The 15,915-nt window shown below is 43.0% G+C and overlaps 1 long non-coding RNA gene across 2 annotated transcripts in view; it reads right to left on the bottom strand.

The window, feature by feature from the left end:
- Positions 1 to 1,353: 1,353 nt before the first annotated feature.
- The window catches only part of LOC109281826 (uncharacterized), a 32,875-nt gene continuing 18,313 nt past the window's right edge, over positions 1,354 to 15,915 (bottom strand). Inside the window, exons 3-4 of one of the 2 annotated variants that reach the window (XR_009461918.1) lie at positions 8,649 to 8,721; positions 1,354 to 3,467 (exon numbers count right to left, since the gene is read on the bottom strand). This is a non-coding gene — a long non-coding RNA (uncharacterized LOC109281826). The remainder of the gene's footprint in view (positions 3,468 to 8,648; positions 8,722 to 15,915) is intronic. The other variant, XR_002088609.2, reaches the window with a different exon arrangement.

Raw genomic sequence — 15,915 nt, 5'->3', positions numbered from 1 at the left:
TAGTTTGCTGCCCCTTCAGCTGAGGAATGAAGCACTGGACTCCATGCAGCTCCATGGCTTTGCAGGAAGCCCTGCAGGCAGCCTGACAGCAGCCCCAGAAAGTAGGCTCCACCCAAGAAAAGCAGTGAACCTGATCTTTTTTTTTTTCTTCCCCCTGGAGCCTGCTTGCCTGCCTGAGCGGTGTGGGGGCCTGGTGCTTCCCTCCACACCTGCGGTGCGCCTGGGGACCACCCGAGCTGGGTGCCTGCAGATGGGTGCTGGCTGGCAGGGGGCCGCAGCTGCTGTGGAGGGAAGCACTATCCCACCCAAAACACACACACAACCCAGGAACCACTCTCCTGCCAGCAGCTTGTCCTGTCCTTCCCGCCAGAAAAGCAGGTAAGTCAGCAGAGTGTGTACATGGCACAGGGGTTTAATCAGCCCTAAATTGAAGTGGTGTTTTTTAAAACCCACCACTTCAATATAGGGCCCCCATTTCATCTACACACACCCTTGCAGAACTGACTTCTATTTCTGCCTCTGTTATAGAATTTGTGTGTGATTCTGGGAAAGGCACCTAAATCAAAATGTTCACAAGTGGCCATTGACAGTGTATTTCCCGTTTCCTAGATGGCTAAATTGGAACCCTGAGATCTGATTGAGGAAGTGCTAAGCTCCCACAGCTGCAATTAAAGTCAATTGGGAATTAAAGTCAATTGCTTTAAACATATTAATATAGAATACAAAGTACTCTAAAAAAATCATACCCAAGTCTCAAAAAACTCCAAAAACTGGTAGACTCTCTTTAATTTGATTGTACCTCAGTTCTTAACTGTACTATGGGGATAACAATAGCCCCTTCTCTCACAAGAGTTCAGTGTAGCATTGAGAAGCATTTAGAAGTTTCAAAAGCATTAAGCATCTATCATGAGTGCCATGGAAATACTCATGGAGGAATAAAATATTAATTATTTGTAACACCCACATACACACTGGACTGTGTATTGTGTTTTGTGTGTGCATGTGTGTGTGTTTTATGTGGGCAAGATGGACCCTGTGCTTTGGCCATGTGCTCAGCACATGGCAAGCTGGGATCTGTACCTGGGTAAAATATGTAAAACCCTCTGGCCTCATTGGCCAGAGGAAGCAGAGGATCTTCCACGCAGATGAGTAAGAGAGAGGCTGGCCTGTAGCCATTAGCGATGCGTAGGGGGTTCATGTGGATACACATGCACCCCCTGAGATTGGCAGTGCAGTGCCTGAGAAAAGCACCATCGACACTGCCAGCACCACCTGTGGGTGGTTGCCACTCTCCCCCCTCCCCTCCCAACCACCAACACTGCTGTGGCCACCTTTGGGAGCTCTCCGCTTAGCCCACCCCCACCGCTGACACCGCCGCGGCTGCCTGCGGGAGCTCCCAGCTCGTCACCACCACGTCCCCACTGCCACCATCATCGCCTCCGCCTGCAGGTGGTCACCATGCCCCACCAGCCTTTTGGGGCATATGTCATTCATGACTGTGGCACTCCCTAATTGGACAAGGCTTGGGTGACATCACACCAAGTATATAAGAACAACCCAACAAAGGTTTACATCTTTTTCTCCTGGGGCTGCCAAGAGCTGCAAAGCTGAGTTGGGAGCCAGAAAAACCTGCTCCCCGTGGGGGGGGTCTCCTCCCACTTCACTGGAGATGCAAACAAAAGCTATGGGACACGAAAGCCTCAAGTACAGGGGGAGAAAGTTTGCCTCGGAGTTTGAGACTCCTATTGCCTCCCTCTTTCTAATTTTTTTCTTAAATGGGTTAATGCCATGAGGGTATTAATCCCTAAAGCAAACTGCCCAGAAATGGGTCCTGGCAGTTACTGACCCCTGTGTTTGGGAATTGTAGTGTCTCAGCATCCTGGTATAGCTGAGACTGGATGTCCAGGCTACAGCCATAGGCCTGGGCCCTTTTTGTTGTTTCACAGCTTTTGTGTTTCAGCCTAGCTGCATGGCTAAACCTCAGCCATATGTTGGGCTGGTAGATTTGGGCCAGGGGAAAGTCTGGCATGGTTTGAGCCAGGGTGAGAGCTGGCACTCCTTGTTTATCCAGGCCTCAGTGCAGTATAAGCCTGGCCTGCTTTTTGCTGCCCAGTTCAGGCCTGACCTTTCGCTCAAGCTCTTTTGCAGTTTAACTAGGAATTTTGGGGTGCGGTATGCTGACAAAAGCCAGTTGACAAAGCCACCATGCAGAAGTGGACGTCAGTGCTCTACCACTTCTCCAGGACCAACCGATCCCCTTGCAAGACAGAAGGACGCACAGTCTCAAGCTTCCCATGGTGCAATGAACCCAAAGAACAGCTCATAGACCTCTCCATTGTGGGCCCTCCTCTCCAGCCCATTGCTGAAGGGCAGGTATAGGGGTGCAGACTACCTGTTGGTAGTTTGCTCCAAGTCCCAAATTGGTATGGGTGAAGCCCCCCCCAAGAGGGTGCTCTGTAGTTAATAGTGTTTTACATTGGTGTTTTTCTGTTTTCTTTAACAAATCTGTTTTTTGTGTTTACACTGCTTGCAAAGGGGTGGGGGGAAGATTCTTTATACACCCTATAATCAGTGTTTCTTTAGTGTTTTTCAGGTGGTCTGGGTAGGGGCTTGTGCCAGGATAACATATATTTAGTATCCCAAAATTAAACCTGTCCTTTTCTTGTTATTGCCGACCGCTGCCCAGTGGAAGGGTTACATATTTAAAGTAGTGTTTGAATAATGTACATAAAAAAGGCCACACTTTGAAGGATAAAGCAAAATATTCTTCTCTTCTTCATCGTCTCCCCAGTCCAGTCTTTCTATATGGTATGCTCCTAGGATTCTGCACAGGCCACTGCTTCTGCTGTTGATATTGCCAAATCCTGTTGGGTATATTGTGGTGCTATAGGGCATCTCAGGAGATGATCCATCATTTACTTCTGACAAACACATTGGTCCGTTGCATAGTGGTTCCATAATTTCATGAGAAAGTTGCACCTGCTGAGACCCACTCTCCATCTGTTCAAGCTCCACCATATAAGCCATGTGTAATTAGAGCTTGATACTAACTCCTCACTGGCGGTAATTCTTCACAACTCCAGTCAACAGATTTGTCACCTAGTTTCTTCCATTCTTTTTGCCAGAGGTAGTTCTCGTTGATTCTGGTGATCTGGTCAATGGTATGGTAGAGGACAAAAAGCTATTTCTCACTGCGAAATACACCAAGCTGAAGAGCTATGAATATGTCTGGAGTCCAATGGAAAAAAAATGCATACTCATGTAATTAAGCATATAACATACAGCACTACAGAGAAGGATCTGACAGTCTTGGTAAATCACACACTCAATATGAGTCTACAGTGTGGTGCAGCTGCACAAAAGGCAACTGTGAAATGTTTGATGGAAGACATGAGAGGTGATAGTGTCTCTCTGCGCAGTAGTGGTTAGGCTTGATTGAGAGTAGTGTGTGCAGTTTTGGGCTCCACCTTTTTAAAAAGACAAAAAACAAAACAAAACAAAAAACATGGAGAGGCCCCAGAGGTGGGAAACAAGAATGATAAAGGACTTGAAAGGCAAGTCATATGAGGAGAGGTTGAAAGAAAAGGTACTTAAGTGGGGACACAACAGCAGTTTTCAAAGTACCAGAAGGCCTGCCATAAAGAAGAACCTTTTCTCTCTTGCTTCAGAGACTAGGACACCTAACAAATGACTTGAATTGCAGAAAAACAGGTGTCGATTGGAGATCAGGAAAAAGCTCTTCACTGTTGCAACACTGGAATAGCCTGCCTAGGGAAGTTGTAGAATCTGCATCAATGGAGGTGTCCAGGAAGAGGTTGGATAGGCAGTGGTGAGGGATTAGTTAGGTATAGCGATGCCTATGCTCTATTGTGGATATGCTTCTGGGCTTTGCTGGTTGCTGCATGGGGCCGGGAGGAATTTTTTTCCCCTCCTGCTGCTATATTTATCAGTGATTTTTTTTTTTTTTTAAATGGGAGAGGTTTTTTTGTTTTGTTTTGAGCCTTTGCCAGAGCAAAAGGCTGCTTGTTAGCTGCAGCCAAGGCTAGGGATTCTGACTGGGATGTGCCTGGTTAGAACAGGGGCGGGCAAAGTCCAGCCTATGGGCTGCATCAGGCCCACAGTAGAATCCCATTTCCCAGCAGCCCTGCCTGCATCACTAAGGCTGGTTTCCATGGAAATCCCAGGAGTGGCAGAGCCATGACACTGCAGAGCCAGGGTTTTCATGGAGACCAGCCCCAGGAGCACTGGCAGGGCAAGCAACAGGGCAGGGAGCAGCTCTGGGGCTGGGATCTTGCTGCGGTGACCACATGCTCCAGAGCTGGGATCTGCTACCTGCATGCCCCAGACCACACGGTTACCACTACAAGATCTTAGCCCCCGCCCTGGAATTGCTTCCTACCCAGCCATGTGCCCTGCCGGGGCTAGTCTCCAGTGAAACCCTGCGCCCATGCTGTCATGGCTCTGCCATTCCCGGGGTCTCCATGGAAACTGGCCGCAGCAATGTGGGCAGGGGCTGCTGTGAAATGGAATCTGTCTGCCAGCTGGATCTGCCATTTTGCCCACCCCTGTGTTAGAGGGTCTTGCTTCTCCACTCAGGATCAAACCAATCACCATTTTTGAGATCAAAATGCTGTGGGCATTTTTGCCTTCCTCTATAATGGGAGCCATGACCCTCTTCCTAGGATCTTGAGTATATTTTAACAACCTTTGCAGCAGCAGGACATTGGCAGTCCCCCTCCTTACCTGTGGCAGATTACAATGTTCTGTCTTCTGATCTATCAGGGCTGATTGGATAGTTTTGCTAATGGGTTAAACAATAGGATTTGTATAGTACAGTTTGGGTCGGGACAGCCCTGCCCTGTTACTCTATAATTCTGTGACATACACATAAGATGATGAATTATGATTGCACAAGAAATATTGAAATTATTCCTTTCTTAGCTAGGTAACCTTCAATTTAAAAAAAAAAAAATTAGGAGGAATCAATTCTTTAATTTTTTACTATGCAAGATCCTGAAATTGGTTATTTTTAATATTAAAATACAATGTCTTTTTGTTGCACAATGCTCACTACTCTTTTTCAAAAATTTCATTTTCTGCAGCTTCTGTTGCAAAGAACAGCCCCTCTATCTGTCTATAGATCATCCCCAACTCTTCTCAAATTTCATCTGAAAGCATATGCTTTATCTCTTACCCATGCTTCTTAAATAACTAGATGAAGAAAAATGAACTTGTCATTTCAGTCTTGAATATTGTAAATGCTATATATTTTAAAGGGAAAAAAATCTATGGACAAAATGTAGTTAATTTATATTAAGCTCAATGTACAATATAGTATATAGAGTTACTGTATTTTAAAAAATCTGTATATAAACACATAAGTCAATCCTCATTTTAATTGACCAGTACAGGCACAGCTGTTTCAAACATCAGCTTTTCTCCTACAAAATTTGTATATATTTTATTTTGATATCAATGCACCATAGTTTAACATACATAGATAGCTCCTGGTATCTTTAACGTTTCAACAAATCAATATTTGTTACAGAATCAGGAAGGGTATATATTCTGTTTGTATGGTCCTAAGCCATACAGATATTCAGGACCAGTAAGGAGGGGCTGTAGAAGAAGACTGAACATATAAAAGCTTTTATTCATAGCAGGCAGAAATCTAGCAGATAGGGTCAGAATAACCCCTGGGGAAAAAAGACAGCAACAGAAAACAGCCTCTCATCTGTGCAGAACTAAATGAGAACTCATAAGGAAAATTTTCCCACACAGGATAATTTTAGAAATAGCAATTTGCTTATTATTCCCTGAAAGAAAGGAATAAATAAGATTAATATAGTTTTACATGCACCATATATAATTGACATACTACAGTACTGCTTAGCCTTCTGTGTGTCAATAAATTCTTATTAACTCAGGGTAAAAACAAGGAAGGCAGAACTCAGTTCTTGCCTTCTCTCTGGACTTACTGGACTGGAAATGAAAAGAAAAAAAAAAAAAAAACTCAGACTGGAAATGAAAAGAAAGAACACCTTCCACCTTAGCCCCACTACCTTACCCTGGCTCCTGCCATCTCTGTTGCTGTCACTCACTGGTTTCCTCTCCACTTCCACATCTGCTAATTCCTATCTTCTGCTTTGCAAAGAGGTACTGATTAGGAGTCCAGCTCAAAGCCAAGAAGCAACTGGAATGGACATAACAGCATGGGGGAGAAGAGGAGTAGAACTGAGCACTAAGTGGAAGCAGGCAGAGAGCGTGAGGCTATTACCCCAATAGAAATGCAGGTCCAACGGTACAAATGCTAAGTGTACAAGTGTTCAGGCAGGGTCTACTGAACCAAAAATGGCAGGAAACTTTTACCTCATCTGATGAGGTAGAGGCCACCTCCAGTAGAGCTTCTATTGGTCAAACAAATGTTTGTACTTTTACCCAATCAATAGGCTCCCATGCTGTCCTGGCATCTCTGTGTGCAGTTTTCTGGGTACTCCCCTTGTCTTCAGAGTGCCTCTACTAGCCTGGTTGAACCACAGAGCAAACCCTACTGCCTGTCAGGGCTGGGAAGCCCCAGAATTTGCTCCCACCCCCTCCACCTCCCCACCCCCCAGCCTCTGGGCTCTAATGCTGCCCTCCCCCCCAGTTGGGCAGCATTTCAATCCCAGCAGCTGGGAACTGGAGTGGGGAGGCCATCACTTCCCACTCCTCAAACCAGAGCCCCCAGTGTGAGGAGCAAGTCTGAGAGGGGAGAGCAGTGGGAGGTAAGCTATAGATCAACAAGTTTATAGTCTGGGAAACTGGTTTGGGACTTTTCTCCCTGTTCCCTCTATTCTTGTGGAGGCTGCAGACACTGGCTTTAATGTGCCTTATGGGAGAAATGCTCCCCACCACATGGCACATTCAGAGCCCCATGCCTGTAGCCCTCCACACAGGGCTGCAGGTGCATGCTCTGCAGTGCTCTACAGGGGAGAAGCTTTTCCTTCACCCCCCCCACCCCAGGACTTGAGAACCCCCATCTCTGGTCAAGGCACGAGGGCTTCTTTCAGCCAAAGCCCTCCCTACTGCAAGCTCTGCAGAGCACACATCCAGTCCCCAGTAGTAGAGGGGATTCTCCTGATAGGTTTTCAACCGCTCAGACTAAACTGTTAAACTTCTACTGGCTCATGTGAACACTTGAAGAAAAGATAGCAGCTAGAGCACAAGTGCAGAAGTGGAGAGTTCAGTACCTTGCTCTGCCAATGAATTCTTGATCCTGGGGTAGGTCATTTATTCTTACCACTGATCAGATTTGTTCAGAAACAGAAAGAAAAGTATGAACTCTAGGATTTCCATGAAAAGGAATTTCTGGAAAACTTTTCAGTTTTCTTCATTTGTGTTTCCTTTGTAACAATGGATTTGGAATTTCCCCAAGCTATCTTGCTCAGCAGACAAAAGAGCATTTCTCCATACAAAACATACTTGCGCCCTTACTGATCTCTTTGGGCCATATTAAAGAACCCCTTTTATTACACTGTTTTGGAGTTAGATATATTTTCCCAGTCTTTCACACACACACACATACAAGTGAGTGCTTTGCTGTGTTTTGGATGTAGGGGGAGCAGGGAAAAGCATCCCTCCCCCCACAGATGGAACAAATAAAGAGCATAAGTCACCCAAAATTTCTACCCAAACAGTGTAAGTTTCCATTGATATATTTTCAAAATAAAATTAAAAGAATAAGATTTTAGGCGATATTGATAAATTCTGTTTTTGCAAATATTATTTGCAGTCTTACTCCAGATTTTCTGTTGCATGTTAATTATTCACAAAACTATGAAAGCCTCACTGTAATAAAGTGAGCACTTTGGTGTCATTGCTAATTGAGACTGATATTCATCCCCAGGCAGGAAGCCAGCACAAAAACATATGCACCAGTTAATTGCTATTTACTCTCTATTCTGAATGCTGTTGCTGTGATGTTAAGTCATGCATAGGTCTTTAGCTGGCTTTCTGCCCTAGAGATGAATTTCATCCAGTCTTATATTTCTTTAAAGATTACTCAAATAAATGGGAAAGTAAGATCCTATCATGAAGTTGAATCATATATGGATAGCCTGACTTCATTTTCAGAATGATTCTGCCTCATATGATTTATGAATTAGAAAACACACACTAGTACCAGCCTACAGCTTTCTTGCAAAATAAGTATTTCTCAGATTAAAAAGGCATTAGCTAAAGTAATTGCAAAGCTATCAGTTCTCATATTAGGGAGACTATCCTTAAAAGCTGTGACTGAAAAGGATGTAAGATGGTCAATAGTCTTAGAGTCTCAGGTCATGTTTTCTCTGATTCTAGATACACTACACAAGCTGGGCCGTATGCTTAAAATACTTTGTGGGATCATAAATTGTTTCTAGTCTGAATTAGATCTTTTATGTCTTGATATGTTAGTTTAAGGCTTTCTCTACCCTCAGAAATCTACTACCCATTTAGATCTTTAAAAATGATAAAACCACTTCTTAAAATTTACTGAAAAAACTAAAATTGCGTTACTGGGCTTGGTACAGTTACTGAGCAACTGGCGGAAATGTAACAGCCTGTGATATACGAAACTACACAATCTCATGGTCCCATCTGACCTTAAACTTAAGATACTTTTGTCCTACCTGATTAATCACAGGTAGTGCTTCTTTAGCTACTACATCATTGGAGTTCGCAGAATCCATAACTGGATCTCATCTGTCATCAATACAAAATATTTCTCTGTAAAACCTACTCCAAGATTCCTGTGAATATGACATCATAGCATTCAGTTAAAAACAAAAACAAAAAAACCAAGACAATGTTTTGGTGATAACCTCAAAAACAAGTATTTAGGGCTCAAAAACCGCAGCTGTTTGAGAAATAGTTTTTAACTGTTGGAGTTGGCAATACAGGAAGAAACCAGGAGTTTAGGTTCAGCATCATATAAACTAAATGGCAGCGTGTATTCTATTCATTTCTCAGATTTCAATGGGAAAAACAAGTGAAATATATATATTTTTAAACGTTTTTCTGAGCAGCTTACACTGCCACTGGATTCAGCAGTAGTGTGGCAAAGAAACTTGAAGGTGTTGCTGCTGAAAATATATGCATATGTATAGGGCCCTGATAGTGCCAGTTACATTATAAGGGACAATTTCAGCATATGAAGTCTCCACAAAACCTCGGTAAAATGATAAAATGTTGCAAGATTGATTCTTCCTTCAAAGGCACACCTTAATACAGTCATAATACTATTATCATCACCAGTTTTCTTATGACTCAATGACAGAGTGCCTCCTCTAGTTTCAGAGATGGTAAAAGGTGCTAATGATATTCTTGACACTGAAAACAAAAATTCCTGCTAGAACTGATGGGGCAAGATCCTTAGCAGATGGCTTGTCATAAGAGCATCAGAGTTAAAGAACTGCAGTAAAAGCTTTGTTATCCGGCATGTGTAAGGTAAGGAGGGTGCTGGTTATCTAAAAATTCCGGTTATCTGGGCTTGCATGTAGCTGGGATGGTGGCAGCAGCATGGGGTGATGGATGGTGGCGACCACCACGTTCAGACTCCTCCCCCCTGATGTGCCCAGCTGGTGCCTGTGCGACCCGCAGAGGAGAGCTGCTGTGTTCACCCCCTTCCCCGCCCGGGTCCCTACTCCAGAAATACTTGATGCATGCCAGATAATACAGTATTCCGGTTAGTAAAATGCTGGTTAACACAGCTTTCACTGTATAACAAAATACACTGATTGAGCACCTGGCTTAAAATCTCTTTATGACATAGGCTTTGGTCGCGCCTATTGTCTTTCCTCAATTAACTGCTGTATCAGTTATGTCATCTATTGTAAACTGACCCCTGAATTTTGCATGCATAATACTCGCTAGGCACATCTACATGAGATGCCACTGTGCAGTCATTTATCACACATTTATTTAGTACGTGTATTAGCAAGTACTAAATAAATGCATGGTATCCCATCACCTTCCTCCCAAGAGTATTCCTTTTTCACAGAGGCTTCACTCCTTTGATAGGGAAGGCTGATATTTTACCCACCTGAGGTAATGGTGGTCAACACCTGGTGGACAGCCAGTCTGGGGTTATCTCCGATGTTCCCTGGACAGCTGTGCTCACACCCAAAAGAATCACCTTCAACAATCATCAGCTGTCTTCCAGACTCATGGCTCACACCAACCCACTCAACCAAGCAAGCCTAATACCTCACCCTATCATGCACCATACAGAACCCAAGTCCCACTCACACACAAAATCTCTCTCCAAGTCCTGGGCTCAGGCTTTTTTTATGGACCTAGCTCACTCTACATTTTCAAACCAATCACATTCCTAGAACTAATCTACTTAACCTACATCACATTCCTACGTCAATTATCCACTTAACCAACTAATGTGCTTGTCAATCATTCTTTTGATACACAGGTGTACAATTTTTGAGCTACCTCCAATCAAGATGTTAATCACTTCATAAGGTGAATCTTTGGTTTCCTGCACTTTTGATGCCATAACTTGTTGGTCACTTTTGTTCCAAATGAGTATGCTTACAACTTTTAAGTATGGCAACAGTTCAAAAGTTCAGACCTTCTTGAATCTTCTGGTACTGAATACTATTGAGCATGTGTAACTTCAGCTTAACATAAGTAACATAACCAAGACCAGGGACACGGAGGTCTGTGGTAATAAAACAAAGCCTGACACCAAAAGTTGAAGGGGTTAAAAAAAAAAATCTAGCTGAAAAACTACATCCTCCTCTTTCCATCAGTAAAAATCAAAATATTGTGTCCATGAGATATGGTCATAGATCAATGGGAAGACAAATCTCTTAAATACAAGTATTCAGGCCTGACATCTTCCTTCTCTTCTGTGCTTTAGCTCCAGGCATACATATCAGAAAATGGAAACAGCCATACCAGAATTGGTCTGAACTGCTGAAAACACCTTCAGGCTTAAAAAGAATAGAGAAAGCTATAAAAAGTAGTTACATCCACATTAATTGCAGAATCAGCAGCCTCTCCATCTGTAATGACTACAAAAAAAAAAATAATAAATCAGGGATTTTTAACAGAAACAGTCAACCTTATAAATAGTATGAGCCTTAACCATTAGGAAAGTAGTAATGGCAAGACAAACAATGAGAGAGATCTCACAAAAGCAAACAGTTGTTTTTTTTCCAGTAAAAGCAAACATATACTAATTGGATATAATGCGTATAACAGAGTCCTTTTGAAAATGTGTTGCAAGTTACAACACATGGCGCTCGGGCGATGTGACGGAGGACTGGAAAAGGGCCAATGTGGTCCCCATCTTCAACAAAGGGAGGAAGGAGGACCCAGGAAACTATAGGCCCATGAGTCTTACCTCAGTCCTGGGGAAGCTTTTCGAAAGAATTATCCTGGCACATGTCCAGGAAGGGCCAGTGGGGAGGTTATGCTCAGAGGCAACCAGCATGGGTTCATTAGGGGCAGGTCTTGTCAAACCAACCTGGTGGCCTTCTATGACCAGGTCACCAAGTCCTTGGATGCAGGTGTCACAGTAGATATAGTCTTTCTGGACTTCAGGAAGGCCTTTGACACAGTCTCTCACCCCATTCTCAGCAAGAAACTAGAAGACAGTGGTGTTGATGCCTACATGGTCAAATGGGTCACTAACTGGCTGGACAGCTGCACCCAGAGGGTGGTGGTGGATGGGTTTTATTTGACCTGGAGGGATGTGGGCAATGGGGTTCCCCAGGGCTCGTTCCTTGGGCCTGCACTATTCAACATCTTCATCAGTGACTTGGGCGAGGGGGTAGAAAGCACCCTGTTCAAATTCACAGATGACACTAAGATGTGAGGGGAAGTGGGTATGCTAGTAGGAAGGAACAGGCTGCAAGCGGATCTAGACAGGTTACAGGGGTGGGCCGATGAGAACAGGATGGGGTTCAACACTGGCAAGCGCAGGGTAATGCACCTGGGGAGGAAGAACCAGCAGCACACCTACAGGCTGGAGAACTCCCTTCTCGCCAGTGTCGAGACAGAAAAGGATCTTGGAGTCATCATTGATGCCACAATGAACGTGGGCCGACAGTGTGGGGATGCAGTCAGGAATGCCAGCCATACCTTGTCATGTATCCACAGATGCATCTCAAGCAGGTCCAAGGAAGTGATCCTCCCCCTCTACGCGATACTGGTCAGGCCACAGCTGGAGTACTGCATCCAGTTCTGGGCCCCGCACTTCAGGAGGGATGTGGCCAATATGGAGAGGGTCCAAAGGAGGGCCACCCTCATGATCAGGGGTCAGCAGGGCAGGCCCTACGAGGAGAGGCCGTGGGACCTGAACCTGTTCAGCCTCCAGAAGAGAAGGCTGAGAGGGGATCTAGTGGCGGTCTACAAACTAGTCAGGGGGGGACCAGCAGGCATTGGGAGAGTCCCCGTTTCCCTGAGCAATCCCAGGAGTTACAAGAAACAACGGACACAAGCTAGCGGAGGGTAGTTTCAGGCTAGACATTAGGAGGTGCTATTTCACTGTCAGGGTGGCTAGGACCTGGAATCAACTTCCAAAAGAAGTGGTGCTGGCTCCTACCCTGGGGGTCTTTAAAAAAAGGCTGGACGAATATCTGGTCGGGGTCATTTGACCCAGTACTCTTTCCTGCCATGGCAGGGGGTCGGACTAGATGATCTCTTCAGGTCCCTTCCGACCCTACCAACTATGAAACAAATGTGCTCCTGAATATTGTGACATTATCTCAGAGCAATTTTACTACAACATTTATGAATCCAATCAACCTGACAACACTAACACAGCAGTCAGGGATGCAAAGATTCCAGCGGACTACGTAAAGCAGTGGCTCACCAATCCAGGTTCATAGCCAGTTTGTGCATAAGGTGAAGAAGAATGATTTAATTCCTGGATGTTAAGGTTTAACAGGAAACTGAGATCACAACTCAAATATAAGTGTTCTTAGAGCCACCTTGATCTTCTATCAACCAAATACAAAGTTTCCTTTTTTATTAGTGTGAGTAGCTCCTATAGCACAAAAACTAGTGATTGTGTCCATCTTTCTGAATCATTCTATAATTCTAGTATCTGCTTGCAAGGATAAAAAAAAAGTGTCTGTCCAAACTGCCTAGTCTCACTATTTGCCTTCCTGGGGTCACTCCCATAATTATTCCTCTACTTCAGTGATTCTCAACCAGGGTGCCACTGTGCCCTGTTGGTATGCAAACACCTACACATGATTCACAAGATAAATCCAGAGATTTCAAATAGGGATCCATATTGTCAGGCACATTCTGGCCTGCTGTGGTCTTTCTGAGTTCTTTGCAACAGAAGATTTGCTCTATTTTCCTTAGCCAAAAAAATATGACTGAAAGCTGTAAGCTGGCATTTTCCAGGGGATGCCTTGAATCAAACTAGGTTGAGAATCACTGTTTTACTGTAGTTCCATAGCTTCAGGGGAATCTTTACAAACCACCAGAATCTAAATTAATGCTTTCCTTTAATATTTTAGAGGCTATACTCCATATTCAGAAGGCTCAGGCTCATGGGCAAAAAATTGTACAAATCAGTTTCCCTCCATATCACCTAAGTAGTCTTGCCCAAGGTTCTTTCTACCAGTGCAGTTGGCAAGGGGGTTATTTCAGTTTTATCCCTGATACACACTGAATTCTAGTTGAAGGGGTTCAGGCTGAAATCTATAGCTTCAGTATTTAAAAAAGAAATAAAATAGAAAACAGATTCTCTGAAAGAGAAGGAGGGGCTCCCTCTTCTTCTTTCTTTCCATGACTCTCAGAAGTCCACTTCCATCTTACAGATGTAATATATATGGAAGATGTTAAATATTTCTGCCCTTTACCTTTGAGGCCCCTGGCACACGTTATATTCCTGGCATGATTAACATATGAATTGCACTATAAATACACATATTCACCAAATTTATGTCTCCATAATTGGCAAAACTAGCCAAAAACATATTACTCAGAAAATATGTAACGTCTTTGTATCTGGTTTGTGTGGTACCATAAACTGAACAAGTGGCATGCCCTGATTATGCTAGTGCTGAATATCAGCTTACGTGAATGTCAAGTTGTGCAATTTAGGCAAATGGGGATAAAATTCCTCGGACCCAATCACACGACTGCCTTAACATCTGCTAGCAGCCTAAGTCTCAGATTTCAGGACCTGCATGCTCTTTTCTTATGTACATACGTTTCCTTTCACAATTCTTACATCTCTTTTAATTCCAGTAGTCTTGGCAAATTCTTATAGGGAAGACATAGATCTCCATTGTCTTGCTACAGTCCAAAAATAATTCAAAAGGAAGACATTTTTCCTGTAAACCTAATCAGAACTGATGCATATTTAAATTCATTTGCTGTTGCTTGGCCTCTTTTTAAAAATAACCATTTCAGTTTTGAATGCTATATTTTTATATGACTTGATCTGGCATGTTTGTGAATAAAAATGAGATAATTTCTGCTGCTGATTGCTCAATATTGATTGCATAAATTAAATCGATTAACTTAGCCATTATATATATGAGCTAGGTTCACAGACTCTGTAAATGGTGATGGAAATAAGGCTGAGGTTCCAGACTGAACACTATCAAACAGTCAATAAAATTATGGCTTGTGTCCTTTAAATACAGCGTTGAAGTGACTGGTAATTTGAAATGTGCTCTCTTTGCTGTCCTGAAAATAAATTAACTCTAAGATTTCTTTCTTGCACTACCATCACTACAAAAAAAAAAAAATCTGAGGGAGTTTCAAAATTCCAGGGACTCAAGATTTGCTGAATATTCTCTTCAAAATGAACAAAAATATAAAATCTGTTACAGTTTACAGCAGAGTCTTGGATTCTTTAAACTGAGATAAACTCCGTTTTTAAAATGGTATTCTATCGTTCAGTCACAATTTATTAGGCTCAGTAAGACTTAAGGAATAACGTAACACAGCTCCATTATAGAATATGGCAATATTAGATACATAAGCAAAGCTTGAAATAATTTGTTATTCAAATGAATTTGATAGCCTGGGGGAAAAAAGTAAAGAAAAATTATCAAAAGACTTCAGCTAAAAATTTTCAGGCTTGGGTGCCTAAACTTGGGCTTCTAAATTTTTATTCCAGTCTCTAAATAGAGGGCAGACCCTGACACTGGTAAATACTGTGCAAACCGTTCCAACAAAACCAAGGAAGCAATTTGTGGAGAAAGCTGCTCTTCAGCATAAATAAGGTTACCAGAGTCCCCTCAGCAGATGAACTGGCTTCAGTGGGAACTATTAAGATTTAAGTACTTTTGAAAACCATGCCATGTTTGAGTGCCTAAGCTATATGTGCATTTAGAAGTCTTGTTAACTATCCCTTTTTAACATCTTGGCCCTAGATTTTTAGGTTTATGATTTAAGACACTAAATTTGGGTTCCTAGTTCTCAAAAACAACTGTTGTCTTAAAGGTTGACTTTTAAAAAGTGATTAGGTACGTAATGATGCAGATTAATCCTAGAATTGCTTTAACAGTCTGCCTCCCTCTTATTGGCTTTAATCTCTTTTACAGGGATTTTGTAATCAATTTAAGAATAGTGGGACTGTAAGTGCAATAATGCAAAACACTCTTAGAAACAGAGGTCCAACTGCCTGGGCATTTAGAGTAACCTGGGTGACAGTCATGCATGGGGAAGCATCAGTGGCAGTGCTGCCAGGAGTGTGGTAGCAACCAGGCTGGCAGTACAGCTGCTGCTATTTTTGTGCTCCCTTTCAGGGTCTGTGCCTGAAGCTGATGCCCCCTCTCCCTCCTTGTTATGCTACTGTTTATAAAAATCTCAGTCCATAACTGTTCTTTTTCTTTGCCCAGCTCTTAAAAAATAGGGAGAAGTGGTCTCAATCAAAGAGATGAGTAGCTACCAGGATACATTTATATT

This window comes from Alligator mississippiensis, chromosome 1 (assembly GCF_030867095.1).
Source record: "Alligator mississippiensis isolate rAllMis1 chromosome 1, rAllMis1, whole genome shotgun sequence".
Taxonomy (NCBI): domain Eukaryota; kingdom Metazoa; phylum Chordata; order Crocodylia; family Alligatoridae; genus Alligator; species Alligator mississippiensis.
The sequence above is the reverse complement of the archived record's forward strand: the minus strand, read 5'-3'. Positions and strand labels throughout refer to the sequence as shown.